The sequence below is a fragment of the Oryctolagus cuniculus genome, chromosome 10 (genome assembly GCF_051225735.1).
Source record: "Oryctolagus cuniculus isolate XC-2025 breed Fujian yellow rabbit chromosome 10, ASM5122573v1, whole genome shotgun sequence".
NCBI lineage: Eukaryota > Metazoa > Chordata > Mammalia > Lagomorpha > Leporidae > Oryctolagus > Oryctolagus cuniculus.
Window position 1 is genome coordinate 118,133,350 of NC_142876.1, and position 21,499 is coordinate 118,154,848.

The 21,499-nt window shown below is 63.9% G+C and overlaps 1 protein-coding gene across 3 annotated transcripts in view; it reads right to left on the reverse strand.

Annotated features, from left to right (window-relative positions):
• SLC6A1 (solute carrier family 6 member 1) overlaps positions 1-20,299 on the reverse strand; it is a 39,703-nt gene extending 19,404 nt beyond the window's left edge. The window contains exons 1-2 of one of the 3 annotated variants that reach the window (XM_051851708.3): positions 20,089-20,299; positions 546-608 (exon numbers count right to left, since the gene is read on the reverse strand). The gene's annotated coding sequence lies outside the window, so the exon portion shown is untranslated. Of the gene's footprint in view, positions 1-545; positions 609-18,515; positions 18,540-19,355; positions 19,538-20,088 lie in introns of those variants that run through there. The other 2 variants (XM_089305632.1, XM_089305633.1) reach the window with 2 other exon arrangements.
• Between the last annotated feature and the right edge of the window lie 1,200 nt (positions 20,300-21,499).

Here is a 21,499-nt window from a genome sequence, read left to right on the forward strand (position 1 = left end):
TGTCCCAGCCACGGGTGGTGCTGCAGCCCAGGGGTCCCGAGCTCCTCCCCCAAGTCCCTTCACCTCGTGGGAGCTGTGTGTGTCTTTTAGCAAGCGTCTCCACCGCTCCCGATCTCACACAACGCAGACGAGGACAGGACCCCCTCACTGCGCTGCTGGGGCCCCCAGCCCGCTCCTGCTTTTCACTTTGTTTAGATGAAAGGCAGACACAGCCCTCCTGTCTACTCCCCCAATGCCTGCAGGGGCTGGGGCTGGCAGCCCAGGCTCTCCACACATGGACGACCACTGCTGGCCACGGCCACCCTGAGGCTCGCCACAGGCAGCCTGCACCCTCCCGCCTCTTTACTTCCAGGGGACAGTGTGCAAAACTGGACGCTGAGCAGTCCTGAGTTCAAGCCTCTGGGCTGCCTTTGGCCAGCTGCATGCCTCAACCAACTCAGCTAAGGGCTCTGCGGATGGCTCTGAGCCTCAGTTTCCCCATCTGTGAAATGGGGTGATCCTCTATGGAGCTGTGGGTGTGCGTTCCTCCCCACACCTGGACTCACCTGATGATTGTCTGCGATGGGTCAGTTCTCACAGGGCTCTGGACGCGGCTCCTGGGTGACAGTCTGCAAGGCAGGGGAGGAGGCTGGTGAGCGGGCAGGTGGGGCTGGGGGACAGAGGGTGACAGGGCGGCAGGAAGCTGCTGGTGTCTGGGCTGTGCACGTGGCTGGCAGAGCGTCCCCAGCCAGGGTGACCGCAGCGAGTCCATGCAGCGTGGAGCCGGCCCTCAGGTGCGGGAACATGCTGGGGAGGGGCCGGCGGCCCGGGGACAGCCGTGGAGGGGAGGGCCACGGGGGCGCTAAGAGGCGGAGGCTCCGTGATTTTATCAGAGGACACAGGAACCCAGCAGAGTGGGGCTGCAGCCTCCCGGGCCCAACGCCACCGCAGCTGCGTCCTGTCCACTCCGCAGCCAAGGTGTGGGCACGCAGGCAAGAGCACCTTGCTTTGTGGAGAAAAGCAGGTTTCAGAACAGTTGCTTCCGAATGACCCCGCATCGGCCCTCTCCCTGCAAATCTGCTCACTTACAAACCAAAGCAAGAAGAACCCAGCAGCCCGTGACGTCAGCGGGGGTCAGGGGTCAGTTTGAGTGACTTCCGTGCCCTCTTTGCGCTTGGTTTTTATTTCCCTGACTTCTACAAAGGAGCTTTCCGTGAATAAAGCAACGCAAAACAGGCGCAGGGGACCCTCAGCACCAACTGGCAGGAGTGGGGACTGCACTGGCCCGGGGCTTCGCAGAGGTAGGAGCTGAGCCAAAGCAAAGCGCAGGGCGGGCCCGGCCCCGCCCGCCTCCCCGTGGCCTCCGCCAGGCCGCTGTGCCCGCAGCGCCCTCGCGTGCAGCCCCCGTTACCAAACACCACTGTCCACTCCCGGAGCTCCAGGGGAGCCGGACCGCCTTCGCACAGCCCAGCCTGGAACGCCGGTCCGCTCCTCGGCCCCAGGACGGCCCCCGCGGGGTCTGAGCTCCTGCACGGCCCACGGGCGGCTCCTGGATGCCCGTCCAGGTCCCGACGCGGGCGCTTGGGAGCCTCAGAGCTCCGGACTCCGCGAGAGGCCGCCGCCCAGCTCCAGTGCGGCAGGAAGTGGAAGGCGCCATGGCCTACCGGGCAGTCCTGGGGGACCTTAGGGGGCTGGGGGCAGCCTCTGGAAAGGGGCGGAGGCTATAGTGCACCCCTTTGGGGGTTCAGCTACCAAGTCCTTAACACTCCACGATGGGTTCAGAACGATCCAATCACCTCGGGCCATGGCTGATCACCTGACCCAGGCTAGCCAATCAAACTCCTTCCCGGGGAATCTGGTCTGGGACTGAGGAAGTGGGCGAGTCTTGCGAGCGACTTGGGGACTCCAAGGCAGCCTCCTCTGCCCATCGCGTCCCAAGGTAGCAGGCTCAGTGTGCGAGGAGGAAGCCCCCAGAGCCAGCGGGTGGACAGGGGGCTCCCTGCAGGCAGCCAGGTGGGTGCCCTGGGCTGGAAGTAGCCCCCAAAGTTCAGTTCAGCCCCTGGAAGCTCAATTCCTGGTGCAGCAGGGTTGAGAGGTGATCAGGCTATGGGAATTCTGCCCTCAGGAGTGGGTTGGTTATCTCAGGAGTGGGCTGGTTATCTCAGCAGTGGGCTGGTTATCCTGGGGATGGGTTGGTTATCAAGACTGGGCTGGTTACCTTGGGAGTGCATTGGTTATCTCGGGAGTGGGCTGGTTACCTCAGGAGTGTGCTGGTTATCTCAACACTGGGTTGTTTTCTCGGAACAGGATTGGTTATCCCAGGGCTTGGTTAGTTTTCCCAGGAGTGGGCTGGCTATCCAGGGGCTGGGTTGGCTATTCTGGGAATGAGCTGGTTATTCTGGGAGTGGGTTGGTTACCTCAGGAGTGGGTTGGTTATCCTGGGGATGAGTTGGTTATCAGGACTGGGCTGGTTACCTTGGGAGTACATTGGTTACCTTGGGAGCGGGCTGATTATCTCAGCAGTGGGTTGGTTATCCTGGGGGTGGGTTGGTTATCAGGACTGGGCTGGTTACCTTGGGAGTGCATTGGTTACCTCGGGAGCGGGCTGGTTATCTCAGCAGTGGGCTGGTTATCAATGGCACTTGCTCCCTTGCTCTCACCATGCCTTCCACCTCTGCCACGTTATGGCACAGCAAGAAGACCCCCGTCAGACAGGGAGACCCCCCCTTCCTGGCCACCCTAGCCTCCACAACCATGAGCCTGGAAATCTGTCTGTCACCCCCAAGCCAGTCCAGGGCACCTGGCTACTGCAGCCCCAACCCCCTTCCCCATCTTACACCGGCACGGAGGCTCCTGGTGCCGCCCAGCTCTCTGCCCACCCCCAGCAGGTGCTCCTCCCAGGAAGACACTGAACAGGGACCTCTTGGGTGTGCAAGGCCCAAGCACAGGAGCGCGTGGCCGGGTCCAGCGCAGGCCTGCAGCTTCCCTGTGAGGAGTCGCACGGCCCCAGTGGAGCGAGCCTTGCAGAAGGCGTGGAACGCACCAGGGAAGCTACAGGAAGCAGAGGCTGAGGGATGCAACTGGCGCTCCCGTGGGGTCCTGGACTCTCCCCGTGCTGTGTCAGACGGCCCCTGGCCGTGTCCGCCCACCACGAATGCTGGCTGACTTTTCCTCTCTGTGACGGGGAGATACAAGCAGCTCCCTCCTGGGGCTGTGCTGAGGATCAGAAGCGCTGAGGCCAAGAGGCGTCAGGCGGCCCCTGCCCAGGCAGCCACAGCGCTCACCCCGGCTCCGGGCCCCAGCAGTGATGACGAGGACGGCGAGGGACGTTGTCCGAGCGCCGAGCGCGTGCCATCCAGGTCCTCGGCACCTCTGCGCATCTTCGGAAGCCCGGTGGGAACGGGAGCCCAGCCTCTCTCTGGGAACGTGCAGCGGCCTCACCCGCCACCCTGGGCCCGATGGGGGCTGGGAGCGGCACATCTGCACGCTTGGTCAATCGCAGAAAAGTGATTCCACAATGAAGTGGAGCAGGGGAAAGCACCCCAACCAGCTCGTCCACGCGAGGACCCGGCAAGCCGGGGACCGGGTGCCCAACCCAGAGAGCTCCCAGGCAGCGGCACTCAGGCGCACACCTGGGACCCCGAATTCCTGGCATGGGCGTCTCCCCTGCCCCTCCCTCCCTGGTGGAAAGGACACACAGGGAGCAGGTGTGGGCAAGCTCGCGGCAGGGCCCCGCGTCCCAGTCATTCCTGCCTTTCTTGAGACGCAGCCCAGGGCCCGTGGCTTTTGGGGACAGCTTCCAAGGATGTGGCCACGCACGGGGAGCGCCGGCCTGAGACACTCCTTTACCTGCTGGTGGAGCAGGTGGGAGGAAGAGGCGTGGCCTCCTCCCAGCAGCTTTTGGCCCCATCTCATCAGGCGACAACATCCTGCAGGCCAAGAGTCCAGCCACACGGCCCTCTGGGCACTGAGTGGGCCCCACGAACTGAATTCCTCCAAAGCTCCGCAGATAAACGACCCTAGGAGGCGAGATCAGTCCTCTGGCCTCTGCCACTTGCTCATCACGCAGCGAGGACCTGGGGGGCGCACGCCAGGTGCTGGCAGGGCTGTGAGTCAGCTAGTGCTTGCTGGGTGCACCTGCTCTGTGCACGGAGCCGGGGCAGGCACAGGACACGAGGGGTGGAGAGGTGAGGGCCTTGCCCGGCCAGGTCACCATCTGGGGAACCACTTCTGCCGCAGCTGATCCACTGCGCTGTGGTGAACAAGGCTCTGAAGAGGAGAAGCAACGAGGCAGCTCGGCCCAGGAGGGGCCCAGGTGAGGGGCCACTCGCCCTGGGGTTTGAAGGTTGAACCGGTGCTCCTCAGGTTCGTGCAAATGGAAAAAGCACCCCAGGTCGGGGCAAACGCCAGAGCCAATGTAGAAAAGGGCTTTTCGCGCCGGGGTGAGGACTTAGGGCCCAGCTGCAGGTGCGCGGGCGGGGTGATCACGTGACCAGATCCAGATTCCAGAAAGAGACTCCATCGGGGCCTCCGGGAAGGATGGAGTTCAGGAGAAAGACGGAGGCGGGCAGGTGCACCCCCACTCCCAGACGACGCGCGTCCTGCACTGGGACCAAGTCCCCATGCCACTCATCACACGGGGCCCAACCAAGCAGCAAGAGGCCCCTCTGTCAGTCCCTGAGGGAGTCCACGCTTTGCAAGAGAAAGGAAACATGTGGAGGCCAGAGCCCTAGATCAGAAGCAGCAAAATGGGTCAGAACTGGCCCGTGGGCTTGTTTTCTTGGTTGGAAAGAAAAAAAATTCAGCTGGAATTTGGGGCTGTATCTGGGATACAGCATCTCTGGGAGCATGGGAAGAAGGTGCAAAGGCCCTGGGGCAGGATTGGGTCCGTGTGTCTGAGAGGCCAGGGTGGCAGCAGGCCAGCACGGGTGGGAATGGGGCCAGCTGGAGGCGGCGGGCAGGGACCTGGTAACGCAGGGCCTCGGGAGCCACGAGTTCAGATTTTATTCCACAAGGGCTGGGGGAGGCGGGTTCAAGCAGCAGGGCTGAGCTGACGGGGAGGCTGTGCATGGGCAAGGGGGCACGGCAGAGATGATGTGGCTGTGAACGGGGGCAGAGGGGGGAAGGGCAACTCCCGGGATCTGCTCTGGGGCTGCAGCCCGCGGGCCTCCCTGGTGGCTGGGCTGTCAGAGGCCAGCCCCGGGCTAGAGGACAGGCTGGGGGCGGGGACGTGCGGACGGCACCCTGGACAATCTCCCTCTGTGTCACTGCATCGGGGGGCGGGCGGCTGCGTGGGGTGTGGACCTCGGCAGGGCTGACAGGCCAGGGCGCAGTCTCAGGGCCGCCATTGTCTCTGGCCAGGCTGGGCACGCAGCAGATCTGGCTCGCGGGAGAAGGAGGCGGGAGAACCAGGGGCTTGGGCACGGGGTGGGGGGCTCCCTCCCAGACACGGCGCTCACTTGGGCTTTGTTCCGCTCCCGCTTCTCCCTGCAGAAATGGCAGAGGCAAGCGTGCCACTCGCTCTCCTTTCTCTTTGCCACACTGAGGTCCAAGAAAAAATTAATATTGGGTTTGGCTCCTCTCCGAAGAGGAACATAGCGCGGCTTGTTCTCTGTGTTGGGGAAGAAAGCTCAGCTCCACCAGTTGGGCCAGGCTTTCCCGAGCATCTGTTGTATACCGGGCGTCACGCCAGCTCCTATTGAGGGAGAAGAGCTAGCATCTATTGGGCGCCTACTGTGTGCCTGGCACTTCACAGGTGTGGGACCGCCCAGGCCTCGTTCCATGTCTGCAAAGCAAGGGCTACTTCCTCCACCTGCCAGCCTGGACCCAGCAGAGGGGAGAGCAAGGGAGGGCCTCGGCATCACGGGGGAGCCTGCAGGAGGGCAGAGCCCCGGGCCCCACACCAGACCTGCAGCGGTGGGCACAGATTCTAACAGGGTCCGGTGATCCAGGTGCACAGGGCAGCTTCCGAAGCCGTGAGCTGGGGGCGACCTGGATTATGTCACGGGGTGTGGTTCCGATCTTTCCAATCTGGCGGTCAACAGCTTGTCCGAGTCTCTGTGTTCTCGTTTGCACATGTGGACCCTCCTGCTGCATGGACTCGCATGAGAAGCTGAAGCCGGGGAGTGCATGGAGAAGAGGCCCGGTCCCCAGGAAGCATCCACACAGCTCGGCTGCCTTGGAAGGGGAGGGGGCCTCACATGCATCTGCCACGGAGGAGCTGCAGGTGCAGCGAGTGAGCGGCCAGCCTGGCACGGCTGGAGGACAACAGGTGCTACGGGTGGCTCTTGCTACGCTCTGCCCTGGAGGTCAGGGAGGGCTCCCTGGAAGAGGCGCTTCTCTGGTGAGAAGGAGCAGCTGGTGAGGGTCTCCTGGGCCTAGTGTTTCAAGAAGCCTCAGAAGCTGGCCGGGTCTGGGCTGGGGTACGGACTTCAGCTGACAGTCATGACAGCTGGGGTCTGGCTGTGGTCCCCAGGCAGCCTCTCTCCCAGTCCGGATTGTTCCACACCTCACCAGTGCACCTGCCTGCCTGCCGGCATCTACAGAGGAAGACGAGGCCGGAGCGGGCTGCAGGCGGGCCCAGTGTCGCGCAGCGGGAGTGGCCTGACCCTTCCTGACTCCCGTCTCTACACACCGCACTCTCACTGCCAGGAGACTGGCGAAAGCCTCCAGCTGCCGCCACGGAGCCGAGAGGTGCTCACTTCTCCGCCCCAGCGGTTACAGGGTGCCCCTCTGCACAGCACCCCGAGGCCCTTCGAGTCGATTCCGTACTCTCTTTCTGGGTCCTGGTCAGAAACCGGGGCCACCAGGAAGCACCCCACGCTGTGTGAGGCCCGGACAGTGCCCGGCACAGCAAGTGCTAAAAATATGGAAGCAATAACAATCGTTGGTCCAGAGAGGTCACGCGACCTTCCCAAGGTCACACGGGCCCACAGCAGGCGGCTTGTGCCCTTAGAGTGCTGACCCCATGACCTTGCTGACCTTGCCGGCAGGACACCCGGGGTAGGGAGCAACTTGCCTGGCCTCCCTGCCCTGAGCCAGAGGAGGAAACAGAAAATCCCAGCTCCAGGGCTTCCCTGGGAGCTGCCGTGCGGTTGTCCAGGGCACGTCCCGGACCACGGTGGCCCAGGGAACAGGCCACGGAGCAGCCCCACCCCGAGCCCCGTGGGCCACCGAGAGCAGCATCCACCGCAGCTGTGGTGGCTCCAGGAGTCCAGGCCCAGCTCTCCCGCGGCCGCACGCATGGAAGAAAAGCGGCCCAGCTTTCCACGGGCAAAGGAGGGGAGCGGAACGAACCGGACGAGCTCGGGATGCAGGGAGGCGGCGAGCCGGCCACGCTTGCAGCACGCCAGGGCCACGCTACACACGTGGTGGATCCCCACACCTTCCCCCATTGCACTGAAAGGTAAGCCAAGGCACGGAGCAGTAAAGTGACTTTGCAAAAGGCTTCCAGCCAGGGGCACCATGGCTTGAACCAGGGTCCTGTGCGCCGGCTCTCAGCCGCTGTCTGGCAGGTGCCCGCGGAAAAACAAGCCCCACATTGGGGATGTCCGGGAGCCACCCCTCCCCAGACACAGCTCCTCCAAGAAACCCCACACTGACCCCTAGGGAAACACCCCCAAGAGGCTGCTGCACGGGGCTTCAGTGGTCGCCCCACTAGGGCCACTGCAGCTCCCCGGCTGCGGCCACACGGTGTCCTGGGAGCCAGCAGAGAGCCCGTGATCCCAGCTGAGCAGCCCTCACCGGGCCTGTGGGGCTGGCGGCTCCAATGGGGTCCCCAAGGGGCAGCTCTCTCCACTTGGAGACCCAGCTCTCCTCCAACACAGCTGCCACTTGTGCCTTGCGGCAGCTGGGCACAGCCCCGGGGATGTGTCTTGGGGGCTGACCTGAGTGGCGAAGGCACAAGTTTGGCTCCTGGCACCGCACTGCACACACTATGTGGTCTCAAGCCAGCCCCCTGCCCGCCCCATGCCTGGGTTCCCTTCCCTGCACAGGCAGAGCGGTGGGGCTGGCTCCGGCGCCTGTGTTGGCTTCCCCCCTCAGTCTCATCTCATCCCACGTGCCTCGCTCACACCCCAGGGCCTCGTGAGCGTCTCTTCTGGCCCCTAACTCCCAGCAGCGCCCCACTGCACGCCTCATTTTCTCAAGGCCATTTCCAATCTGAGCCACCCAGCGGCGGGGAGGCAGGTCCCAGGCTGGGTGCAGGGGGAGAAGCTGCGAGCTGAGGCTGAGTCGGGAGAGCTGGGGGAGGCGGCCAGGCAGGGGTTCAGGCGGGTACGGGCTGCACCTCCCTCGGGCCGGCAGGGAGGGGGCAGGAGAAGCGAGAGCTCTCTTCCACCTTGGCCAGGGAAGCAGGAGCGAGTGCTCACGCCGGTGCACTCCAGGCAGAGAGGGAGCCATGGTCGCAACAGATCTGTGAAGCGCATAACGCGAAGGATGCCATTTAACTCTCGCGACGCCCCACGGCACAGACGAGGAACCAGGCACGGACAAAGCAAGCAGCACGCGCTCGCAGGCCCGGATCCGCGTGACAGCGGCCTGAGCAAGTGCAGCCCGTATTCCCGACGGCCCCTCTCCCACCGTGGGCCCCCGGTGGCCTCGTGGCTGCCAGCGCACCCTGGGAAGGGGGGGCCGTGATGGGACTGCGCTTTGGCAAGAGAGCCGGGCAACTGTGTGCAGAGAGAGGCAGGGAGGCGGGGTGCGCAGGCGGCGGCAAAGGGGCACGGGGCGGGGGGCACAGCGCATGCGCCCTCTGCCTCGCCGCGACCACAAGTCCTCCCGTCCCACCTCGCCAGCCGCTCTGCCGTCTTTGCATGGCTGGGGCCAGGGTCTCCCAGGTGCTGTTTCCCGCACGGAGCTCACACCAGGTAAGAGGTGCGCTCCTGGCCCTGCCCTCACAACAGAGGACACCGTGGGCCTCCTGGGCAGTGGCAGCAGCTGCTGGTTTCTGGGGTGTAAGGACCCCCCCACCCCCAGGGCAGGTCCCAGGTTCCACAACGCGGCCACGGATGGGGAAGAGATGGCCCGGCTGCGAGTGGCTGGCAAGGTGCCGCTTCACCACCTGTCTCTTCCCAGGTGAGGGGTCAGACAAGGAATCCAGGGAAAAGCATGGTGAGAGGGAGACAGGGCAGTGAGCCCCGGGGAGGGGGGACCGCGTGCTGCGGGTGCCCACGAGCAGTGCCAGGCTGCGTCTCCCACCGACCGACCCCTGTGACGAGGCCAGGAGGCAGGGGCTCGCCCTTTAGTGTGCAGAGGTCAAGGGCACAGGTGGCGGAGGAGCTGGGATTTGAACCCAGGCTGCAGGGCCTTTCCCACTGCCCTCCTTCTGCCGGGTCTGCTGCGAGCCAGCCCATTAACTTCCTCCTCGCCAAACCGGCTCAAGGCGCTGACTCAGAATGAACCTGCTCTGGGCACCACGGCAGCCCCCGGAGAACGGGAGAACATGTCCGGCCCTGCACCCCCACCGCATGTCCCAGGTTCCCTGCCGCTTCCAGCCTCTGGCCGGCGGAGCCCAGCCAGCCAGAAACCCTGAATTCCAATCGGGAAGGCAGAGCACCGTGAGGCCTGCTTGGCATTCCGGGCCACGGCTCTCCGCCTGTGCACACACACGTGCAGGAAACCGCTTGTTCTTGTTCAAGACATGCCTGAGGGGCTCCCAGGGGCACGGGGTCTGGACCTTTTAAGAGCTCAGATCCAAGCCGGCGCCGCGGCTCACTAGGCTAATCCTCCGCCTTGTGGCGCCGGCACACCGGGTTCTAGTCCCGGTCGGGGCGCCGGATTCTGTCCTGGTTGCCCCTCTTCCAGGCCAGCTCTCTGCTGTGGCCAGGGAGTGCAGTGGAGGATGGCCCAAGTCCTTGGGCCCTGCACCCCATGGGAGACCAGGAGAAGTACCTGGCTCCTGCCTTCGGATCAGCGCGGTACGCCGGCCGCAGCCCGCCGGCCGCGGTGGCCATTGGAGGGTGAACCAACGGCAAAGGAAGACCTTTCTCTCTGTCTCTCTCTCTCACTGTCCACTCTGCCTGTCAAAAAAAAAAAAAAAAAAAGAGCTCAGATCCGGGAAAGAGACATGGCAGCTGCTCCTGCCAGGGCCGGCCGCCGGCCACAGGAGCTGTCCCGAGTCATTATGGAGGCGCAGCCTGGCCGAGCGACCTCTCCGTGCCCTACGGTGGCGGCACACAGCTCCACGGCGTCCACCCAGCATCCACTTCCACCCCTCGACAGCTCTGCAGGTGTCGCCGGCCCCACTCTAGAGAACAACTCACCGAGGCCCCAGACAGAGCAAGACGGTGACACGTGGCCACACCAGACGTCTTAAAGGCAGCCAGCACCCACAGCTGAGAAATGTTTTTTTAAAGATTTACTTATTTATTTTGAGAGAGGTTGGGGAGGGTCTTCCATCTACTGGCTCATTTCCCAAGTGGCCACAACAGTGAGGGCTTAGCTAGGCCAAAGCCAGGAGCCAGGAGTTTCCTATGGGCCTCCACAAGGTGGCTGGGACCCAAACATGTGGGCCGTCCTCTGTTGCTTTTCCTAGGCCACTAGCAGGGAGCTGGATTGGACGCGGAGCAGGTGGGACACGGATCAGTGCCCACACGGGATGCTGGCGTCACAGGCAGTGGCTTCATCAGCTACGCCACAACACCGGCCCCCGGCTGACAGTTTTAAAGCTTGAACTGGCAGCCTGGACCAGGGGGCGTGGGGCAGCGCCACTTATCAAAGTCCCACGGGCACCGTCAGCCAGCCACCAACATCCCGCCTCATCGGGGAGTTTTGCCCGGTCCTCGACGGCTTTCAGTCTGCAGGCCCAGGACAGAGCCGCCTCCACCACTCAGGAGAGTGGGAGAATGACATGAGTGTGGCCCCTTTGTGGGGGGCCACAAGGCGAGGCACCCCCGAACGCAAGGGAAGATAACGCGCATTTCCTTGAACTTTGCGAAGCCGCCTATGTCACACACCTAGCGGTGATGAGGTTTGGAAACGCAGGTTCAGCATCACCAATTTTGTATCTGGAAAACAAAAACCCCTCCTGTTCTCTTAAGGAAAACTCCACCGGCTTAAGGAAAACATGAGAGGTGCAGCCCTAGGATATTTTGCGAGAACGGGAAGGGCGTGGGTTTCGGAGCTGCCGAAGGGTCACGCTCCAGGCGCGAACATATTTTCCCACGAGAGGAAGCCAATTTTATTTTTAAAAGACTCAAATGAATGCTCACTTCTGCCAGCGCAGCTGTTCTCGCTTCATTCACTGAGCTTTCGAGAATTCTACAGGGTGAGAGCCCCCCCTTACAGAGTGAAAAATCCTAGGTAGTAAGAAGCGAAACCGGACTTCTGCTGAGCAAATTCGAAGTCCCACGCCGGATGGACGAGCAAGCCTGGGCCAGCCTCCTGCTCAGCGGAATGTCAGGGGGATCAGCGGTTCCTCAGGAGCCCTGACATCGGCAGGGGAGGGCAGGGCCTGCAGACCTGGAGACCTGGGTTCGAATCCCAGCTCTGCCGGGAACAGAGATGATCACGATCTACCTTGAGAGCTACGAGGTCGAATGGGAGAACGTGCGTGGGGCTGCAGCAGCAGCTGGGCCCCGGCAGACCGCCTGACTGGTGCTAGCATCACTGCTTTTCAGACAGAGGTGGGGAAAAGCTGTGGGCAGAACGCCAGCTCCATCAAGACAGGCGACGGCAGAGTCCCGGGAGACGTTGATCGGCTCAGATTCTTAGAGCCAACCGCTCTTGACACGCGACCCCCAGGGCGCACACGTGTTCCTTCAAACCCCGGTGAAATGTCAGCTGCCTGCACGTGTCCACGCGGAGCTTCCCTGACCCCTGTCCTGCCCAGGGGGACGGCGGGGACAGCAGTGTCCCAGGAGGGAGGCTCCTCTTTGCTGCCTACCTGTCCTCAGCCTCAGAAGCGGCTGCTGCCCAGGGGACACTGGACCGGCTGTGGGGCGGGCCAGCACACAGAAATGGTTGCTTGCGTCTCAACTGCCAGGCCCCCGGCTCCCAGCACTGAGTCCTGCATCCTCCTTCTGCTTCCGAAACGGGGCCAGGGGTCGACAGCCAGCTGCCTCCCTGGCCAGCATGCAAATGATTCACTTTGGGGTTTCTCTGGGTGTTAACCCCACATCGTCCAGCCCCTGCCGAGGGCGCTGCCCACACTGGGCCAGCTGGGCAGGACCGGCACAGGGAGGGCCCGGGTGCGACGCTGTCTTCCACAAGGAAGGGTTCACAGCTAGGAAAGAGAAAATCCTGCTGCTGTGTGCAGCTGTGGGGGGGTTTGCGGGGACCACACACGTGCACTGAGACCCGCCCATCACAGGGACCTGCGTTTTTGTCCATCTTCTAGCCTCCTGCACTCGTCTAGCTGTGCCCATCACAAGCCCACTTGTGGCCGTGAGTGGATGCTTCTAGCTCCCCTCCTTCGTTAGCAACGAGATCCACTGCCCCTGAGTGACGGCCGTGACACGGCCTACGGGGCAGGTGCTGGTATCAACCCCACTGTGCAGATGTAAAGGACGAGGCCCCGGGCAGACAGTGACAGAGAGCGGGGAGGGCCGTGCCCTGGGCTCCGGAGTGCACGGTCTGGGCCACCAGGCCACGCTGCGTCCCCTCCTCTCTGGCTGGCCTCTTCCCTGCTCCCCAAGTCTTTCCAGAATTCGGGTGCTCCCAGTGCCAGCCCCACTGCACGGGTCCAGCCTCCTTCCAGGCCTTCCCTGCTGCAGGGGGAGCCCGGGCCCTGCGACCAGACAAGGCAAGCGTCCCACGGGCTGCCCACGCCGCGGGCCCCTGGCCTGCCCCTCGGGACACAGTCCCCTCCGCGTGCCAGCGGCTCGAACATCAGCATTCACGGTGCATCGCCCCGCCTGTGCAACGCCATTATCTCCGAGGACACAGGCTCCGTTGTCACGGCAACCAGAGTCCTTCCACCAACTCTATTTAATAATTTCTCAGCCGTGGAGCTGGGCTGCTGAGGGCCAGGGGTGAGACGCTCTGGGTCCTAGCACCTGCAGGGCCTGGGGCACCTCTGGAGGCCTCAGTTTACCCGTCTGCATCACAGGGGTGTGTGGGGGGGGGTTCTGTGACTTTCTCTAGCTTATGAAAACCCAAACAAATGGCTTCCTGCATCCAGCGAGACAGGGACAGAGTCAGGGCTGATAGAAGTGAGCGGGGGTCTGAGCGAGACTTTAACTCCCAGGACACACATGAGGCTGATGTGGGTTGCCACACTCACCCCTGCTGTGCGGCTTCCACAGGGTCTGTGCCATCTCCAGCTCTGGGCCTCGGGGGGGCGAGGAGGTGTGCTTTGCCTGCAGCATCACAGCCCTCAGTCTCCCCCATTTCACAGATGTGCACACTGAGGCTCACAGAAGGCAAGGGCGTTATCCGTGGTGACCCAGCCAATGGCAAGCCCAGCTCTTCCTCTGAGCCCAGCGACAAGCTGTCCAGGAAGGCCGGGCCACTGACGCTCAAGAAGAGCCTGCCTGCCCCCTGTCCCGGAGCCCACCTGGGTTTGCGCCCGGCTCACTGAAGCAATCATACTAAGCGGGAGGAAAGTGCCTACTGTGTGCCCCACTCCAAGCCAGGCACACCAGACTCCAGAAAACGCAGCAGCTGGGCTGTGACGGGTTTGTGGCTTTGACGCTGAGCTTACGCCCACAGCAGAGCCCGGCACACAGTAGGTTTACTGCGCCCGGTTGCTGCCCACACCTGGCCCTGGAGATGGCCCATCCAGACTGCCCAGAAAAGCCCCTAGAGCAGCCACCACAGAGCCCTGTCCAAAGAGCCGCTCGGCCAGAGCTGGGGTCGGGGGGGGCCCTTGGCCGTGTGGCTCCTGTCTGCCTCCCAGGTTGGGGAGGGAACGGCTGTGCTCTCGTCTGGGCCCCTGGCACCGCTCCTGAGCACACTGCTGCCAGCCCAGAGGCGCGGGGCCGGCGTCTCCGTTAGTCCCCGCGGCATAACCGACAGCGCTGCACCTGCTGTGCCAGCGCTGTGTGCATTCACTGCCATTTGCAGAAAGGGCTCTTACCCCACCCCCACCCCACCCCTGCTCTGGGGGAGCTGGAGGAGGAGCGGAGGAAGCGGGCATGCAACCCCCGCCCCCTGCCTGCAGGGCTGCTGCCTGGTGCGGGGAGCGGCCGGGGTCCTGCTCCACAGCCCAAATCCTTGGCTCTGGGGATGGAGAAAGCAAAGCCCAGAGAAGGCGGCCAGGGGCCAGGCAGGGAGCGATTTCCCGCCTCCTTCTCGAAGCTGGGAGCCCAGGCCCAGGGGTCCTGCAGACCCGGGTCTGAGCCCAGCTCTGCACGGCTGAAGGAGCCAACGGTCCAGCCTCGGGCAGCCCCCAGAGCTGCCTGAGCCTCGGCCTCCTTGTTGAGGGTCTGGGGCACTGCTTGCCAAGTGCTCAGCTCGGGGGCGCATGGCTGGACCGTTCCATGTCCCCTCGAGGCAGCCTGCTCAGAAGACACAACCCCCGCCCCCGTGCACTTGAACCCCATCTCCACAGAACGGCTCCTGCTTCTCCGGCCCCGAGCCCGATGTTTCTGTAAATCATAGGTGAGTCTCTGACCTCCAGCTCCAGGAACGGCCGTGCCGGTGGCTCCCTTAGCCAAGGTCTCCGAGGGAGCTCAGGCTGCAGCCCAGGTGGGCTGCCTGGGATACTGGGGGCTTCTGGCTTGGAGGCCTTTGCATTGTGTTTTCGCCCAGTCTCAGCCCTTTCCCGCACCGCTGGAAATGGCAGACACGGAGGAAAGACCCCCTTCGCTCCTCAGAGGCACAGAAAGAGAAAAGCGGGATGCAGCACACGGGTGCTGGCATGGGGAAGACCTGGCCCAAACCTGGGGCAAGCGACCCCGCTGCTCTGGCTGCGACCTCCTCTGGCCAAGGTGCACCCTAGCACCGGCCTTGCAGGGGGTGGGGTGAAGCCCACGGCCTTGGCACAGGCACCAGGCCTGGGAGGCGCCCGGTCCTCAGCATGCAGCCAGGGCACGTGGGACACCCTCAGGTCTCCTGCTCCCCTGTGCCCTGCAAGGAAGCTTCAAGAACTTGTGGGGTAGGTCCGTCTTCAGCATAGCGACTGTCCAGAGGCAGGGGAGTGTATTGTAGCCTGGGGGTTTCCATCCCACATCCCCCCTCCCACGCTCTTGGCTGGGCCGTCTTTCCCCGCACTGGTCCACGGGAACCCTTCTCCGTGCCCCCCTGGGTGCCAAGGCTGCGGGGCCTTCTATGCCAGCTCACGGCCGCCCTGCTGCGTTTCATCCAGTCTCACGCGGATGAGCGTGTGTGTGTCGGAGCCCCCCACCCCTTCCTCTCCACCCAGGGAGGAAAAAGCTCTCGCGGGGCTTTGTCTCCTGATCCCAGGCGAGCTACTCTCAACTCAGGCGTTGCTCGGAGGCGGTGAAACCGAGACTGAACGGGCCCCCGGCTGAACCGTCACGCTCGGCTCCAACACTGGGCATGGCCAAGGACTCCCCGGTCGGAGCTCAGCTATGGGAGAACGAGGAGACACAGGGCCCTTGGCTCCCAAAGTTCACGGCCGCGCCTCCCTGGGCCGCCATACAGACCCAGTCCCTGCCTCCCGCCAGATGTGGGCTGCTCCGGCTCCGGGGACTACCCGGCGAACTCAGAAGTGGCCTCAGAAGTGACCCCCCTACCCCGGTCTGGGAGACTGTAAGACAGAAACGCGAGTTCGGGACTCAGCCTCAGCTGCCCATCCAGTGCTGGGGAGAACATGGGTAGCGGCGACGCAATCATCTTCAGTTTACCGTGGGGCTACTGCAGGCGTCACGAGAGAAGACGCCTGGCACACTGTGAGATCTGACAGCAGCACGAAGCAAGTGTGCAAGTGTGCGTGTACGCACATTGTGTGCAAAGCAGCCTCCTCTGGGTCAAGGTCATCCTGACCTATGGATTCTTCTCCGGGACCTCACGGGTGCCCGCTGGCTTCCCCTGGCCCTGAAACCTAGCAGCCGCAAGAACACTTTCCGGGCCAGCTGTCTGGTGCTGTCCAGCGCAGCTCACAGCAGCCCTGTTGGAAATGTCTTCATTGCGGGGCTGCCCCTCCCCGCACAGAACCACCTCACCCAACAACAAGGCCGCCGAAGCAACCTGCTGCCCATGCCTCTCAGGGCATCTCTGACCTTCACCGTCCCTCTGGCCAGAGCTCAGCTAACTCAAGAGCTGGCAGGAGACACTGATCAGCAGACACCAGGGAGCCGACAGGTGGGCAGGGCTGCGGGCCACTGTCCCAGGCAGCCACTGACTCTCGCACTGCCTGGTCTGGCTTGCATGCCAGGGGCCCAGCCAGCCCCCCACCCGCACCCCAACACCCTACCGTGGTGTGTGTTCCACTGAGCTGCCCATCCCCGGTTCACGGAATGCCACAGCCAATCGCTCTCAAGATCCAGCCTCCTTGAAATTTCCAATTTGTGAGAAATGTAAAAATAGAAGGTCATTTGCCGAAGGCAGCTTGCACGGAATCGGATGCAGCTTTTGTGTCACGTCAGATCACAGTGCGCGAGCTGATGGCTTCCTCAGGCTGTGCTCTGCGGCTTCCCAAGCATCGAGACGCAGGCGACCGGCAGGGAGATGCCCCAAAGTTAGGACAAGGTGGTGGGGTGCACAGGTCACAGACAACGTGGGACCCGCTGGACGCCTCTGTCCAAACCAAGTCCAGCATCTGGGGACAAGTGCGTCTCCCTGCCCCCCCTGCCCCGCTCTGCTCCCCGGGGAGCCGGCAGTGCTCCCTGGTGGTGGTGGTGGTGGAGGAGGCGTGCTTTGTAGACCCTGTGGCTCCCTCAGTGGGGCCGTCAGGTCACTGGGGGCTGTGTGGCGGCAGAGAGCCAGGCCCCGGTGTGGATGGGCTTGGGCTCGAGCAGCAAGTTCTGGGACTGCCCTCCTCTGAGCTCTCTCTGGTCTAGGATCATCACACCAGCTGCCTCCCAGGGGCCTGACAAGGCACAAGGACTTCCGTGAACTACTCCCCGACAACTCGCCAAGGCCACCGGCCTTCCTGCTGCTGTCCTGGGACCGACACTGCTGGGTGTTAATGACTGCCCGTGAGCCCCGTGCACTCGTGTTCACACCTGAGCCTGGGCAGGCAGCTCCCACCTCAATCGCCGCCTTCCCCAGCCACGGGCTCTGCTCCGCAGGTCTGCGGGGGATTATGGGATGGAGGAAGGTACTCCACGGCCCCCAAACACCCTGAGATGCATCTCCCGGGAGGTCTGATTGTGTGGTCCACATCTGCTCTCCCTGCCTCTCTTCCTTCTAGAACGGCACAGTCTGCAGAAAGGTGTGCCCAACCTCCACGTGTGCCCGACCTCCATGTGTGCCCGACCCACGTGGGGAGTGGGCACAAGGCACACACCACAGAGCCATGCATCTCAGCTGGGGTGGGGCAGGGGTTGCAGCCCGCACCTGGAGTCAGTTCAAGGTTGTTTCCAGTGCAGCAGGGTCTGCGCCCTGCCCCCCTGCTCTCCAGCCGGCGGCTCTGCACGGCTGAAATGAAGGCGCAGCTCTGACACGGTGCGACAGGCCTGCCGACACTCACGTGTCAGTGCCCGTTTGGGGAGCCAGGCCACAGCGGGGCTGGGTTTGGCATCAGTGGAAGGGAGGCTCACCTGGGGCCAGCCCGCAGGGGCCGGCCTGGGCTCTCACCTGCCTGCCGGCACAGGCACAGGGAGGGCAGAGGCGGCGGGCAAGGCTGCAGCTTCTGGGGCTGGCTCTGTGCCTGTGTCTCCCGAAAGCAAGAGGAACGGCGTCTTTGTGGCACGGGCAAGAAGCCGCCCGACACTGGTGCTTGACTTGATGTGGCTCCTGCACATCTCGTGCCAGCAAAGGCAGAGGAACAAGGCAAACCCACGGGGCCTCACTGTCAACTCTAAATCCCATCCTCGGTGCCCCAAACCTACCTCCTCACTTCACAGAGGAGAAGCAAGGCCTGAGGCCTGCAAGCAAGCTCATCACAGCGCGGGGCAGATCCTGGCCCAGCCTCCTGCCAGCTATGCGCCCTTGGGCAAGTCACTTCCCGATCTCTCTCAGTCCTCCGCCTTCTGAAGTGGAGGCCAGAGCAGCATGGGCTGCGCCGGGTCACCGCAGGGATGAGGAGCCGGGCACCGTGGGGGATTTCACTGCTCCCTTCCCTCCGAGCGGAATGAGAACATATCCCCAAGGTCACCTAACCAAGAAATGGCAGTGCCCGTCTCAAAGCAAACCCTTGGCCAGAGCTCACTCGGCCCCAGCCAGGGACACAGAGGCCCCGGCCTGCGGCCCTCCTGGCTCGAGCAGACAGGAAGAAAGGCAGGTGGGTCCTTGCAAGCACCGTTTTCACTCTAAAGCATCTGTTGAGTTCCTGCTGCGTGCTGGGCCATGCGCAAACACACACACAGCATTCGACGTTCCGGGGCTGCCAGGCGTGTGAGCCCCGGGGTGCCCGGGGCAGCCAGGCTGTCGGGCGGCTCGCTTAGGTCAGATGAACGCGACTTGCCTCGTCTTCACCCTCTACCCTCCCACCCTCACCCGAGTTCCCGGGGACCCACTTCTCGGCAAACCTGCGGTCCTGGCGAGAGGAGGCCCTGATTTGCCTCCCTGTGTGGCACCCAGGGAAGCCCTGCACTCAGACGCCGCCTCTCCCTGGGACTCACTGTCTGCCCTCCGAGGACTGGCCACGGGGCCAGCGCTTGGCTGGAGACAGAGCGCTCCCTTTGTTTGCTGTGTGCCTGATGATTTATTTGAGGCCAGGGAGGCTCAGCCATTTTGCCCCGCTGCTCTGGGGCGGGGCCCTCCCTCTCCCCCTCTCCCCCTCTCCCTCCCCCAGGGACTCACACCTCTGAGGGCAAGTTCTCCTCCCGCCCTCCCTCCGCCTGGGAGGCGCTCCAACCGGATGGCCACTGGCTCAAGGCTTCCCAGAGTTCTACACAGAGAGAGAGCTGGAGCCAGCTCCCAGGATGCCTGTGGGTCCCCAGTCCCCATATTTGTTTTGTAACTGTTTGAAGGCATTCCCCCATGAATACATTGCCCCCAGGGGACCCTGAGAGAGAGTCTAAGCCTTGTCCAGCACCAGACATCCCCTCTCCTTCTCCAAACACCCACCTGCATGCCGCAGAAAAACAAAGGTTGGCCCCAAATTCCACGCAGGCGACATGGTCTGATCTGGGTTGTCACCAAAGCTCAGGCGTCATTTTATCCACCCCTTATGCCCCCCTCTCCTGCCTCTTAAGGATGAGCTTTCTGGGAGCCGGAGCAGGTGCTTCAGCCCCTCACTGGCAAGAGGGCTGTTATTTGGCTTTTTTTTTTTTTAATCCAATTTTCTCCTTCGGGGTTCACGTCTACAGGGGGAGGGTCTTAGCTCAGAGCCTCTGTGCAGGAGCTGCCAGGTCTGAGATCCTCACCTGAAGACCGAGCCAAGCGTAGCAAAGGACATCTGCGGGTGCCACCAGCGGAAACGGGCGCGCACAAGGGGTCTGCGCATGGACCGCTGCTGGTCAGGGCAACTAAGGCAGGCATCGTCGTCCCTTTTTCTCACGCCGGGGACGAAAGGCAAGATAGGGAGGGTGGCCTCCCGGGCTGGCAAGCGGACACAAGAACTCCAGCCCGCACGCAGGGAGCTCACAGCCCCAGGGGAAAGTAGGGCGGACGCGGCGCGCGCGCTGGTGCGCTCGGCTCCGGATTCCGGCGAGCTGGAGCTGTCCCAGAACGCAAAGGCGCTGCTCTGCCCGGCTGAAGCCCTCCCGGGATAAATGGCGCGCCCCCAGGTGGGCTCGGCCGGCCCGAGCCCCGGGCAGCGGCTCCCGGCCACCCGAACGCAGCTGCCACCTTCACTCCCCGCGCCCACCACCCCCTGGGACCGCGCAGGGCGCTTCGACGGCTGCAGCGGAATCCACGCCTGCTCGGCGGTCCGAGGGGTACCGCCACCGGGCGGGGGTATGCGGTCACCGCGCCCCTCGTGCGGGCACACGCTGGGTCACAAGCCAGGGGCGACGCGATGGGCCGGAGTCTTGGGGTGCCCGCCCCCCACCCGCCCAGCCCAGCCCGCGGCAGGGGCTCGGGGCTCGGGGCTCGGGCGCGTCCCGCCCGGGCAGTCCCTGCGTCCTCCGCGCCCCGACGCCGGCCGCGCGTTCCTACCTGCGGCCGGGGCTGCGCGGCCCGCGGCGGGCGCTGCGCGGGGAGCCTCGGCCGCTCCGGTGCGCGGGGCCGCTCCGGGCTCGGGACGCCTGCGTTCCCCGCTCCTCGGCTCCTGGGCTCGACACAGCTCGCCCGGAACCTCGCCGCTCGCTCGCTCTTCCGAGGGCGGGAGGAGGGACGCGGGGCAGCTAGGACGAAGGCGAGGCCGGCGCGGTGGGGGCGGGGCCGGCTCGGGGAGCCCGCCCCGCCGGGGGAGGGGCTTGCCCGCGCCGCCGCCGCCGCCGCCGCCTCAGAGCTTCCCAGCCTGCAACCGGTCCCTAGCCTCCCACCTCCCCCTCCTAGATCCTTCTCCTCCCACCTCCCCCTCCTCTCACTTCCACTCCCTTCCCTCTACCCCCACCTCCCCCCTCCTTCCCCTTATCTCTACCCCCTTCTCCCAACCCCTCCCCTCCCACCTCCTCTCACCTCCTCCTTCTCTTTCTCCCCCCTCCTCCCCTCCCCCCTCCTCCGTCTGCCGCTCCCCCCTTCTCCCTCTCGCTCCGCTCCCTCTCCTCCCTGGGCCCTCCTTGGATCACCTTCTAAGCTTTTCTTTTGCGGCCCCCTCCCCTCTCCCTGTGGTCCCTGTGACCAGGCAGCCGCCTGCCTGCCCCCTCCCTGCCTGCTGAGCTGGGGGCTGGGGGAGGGCTGCTCTACCTGAGGCCTGCTCCTGGGACAGGTGTGGTGGGCCACGGAGACCGTGGCCAGGGGGTGCATGGACAGATGGGGAACAGGTGACAGGGAAGCAGGATCTGCAGGCTGCTCCGGGCAGCAGCACAGCCCCAGTCTTCTTCCTCCTTCTAGGTCTGCAAGGATTTTTTTATTTTATGTATTTGATAGGCAGAGTTAAGAGAGATCTGCTATCCTCAGGTTCACTCCCCAGATGGCCGCAACACCAGGTCTGTTGAGCCAGGAGCTTCATGTGAGTCTCCCAGGGGCCCAAGCACTTGGGCCATCCTCCACTGCTTTCCCAGGCACGTTAGCAGGGAGCTGGATTAGAAGTGGAGCAGCCAGGATTGCAACCAGCACTCATATGGGATGTAGCCTTCACAGGCAGCAGCTTAACCCACTGCACCACAGCGCACCTGCAGACCCTGCCCGATCTGGAAATCTGAGGGCTGCCCCAGCGGCCTCCCCTACAGCCAACCCCAGCCCAGCCCTCAAGGACTTTCGCCTCCCCCTCCCCCACTGCCACGTGCTGGCCACCTGCCCTGTTTTGCAAAGGCCCTGCACTTGGGGCCCTGGCCACCTTCTCTCCAGCCCTGGCCTCTCCCCTCATCTCTCTGACCGCAGGGCTGCCACTCGCTGACTGTGGCACACCCCCATCCCCTTGCATCTATTCTGGGGTCCTGCAAAACACTGGTTGAGAGGGCCA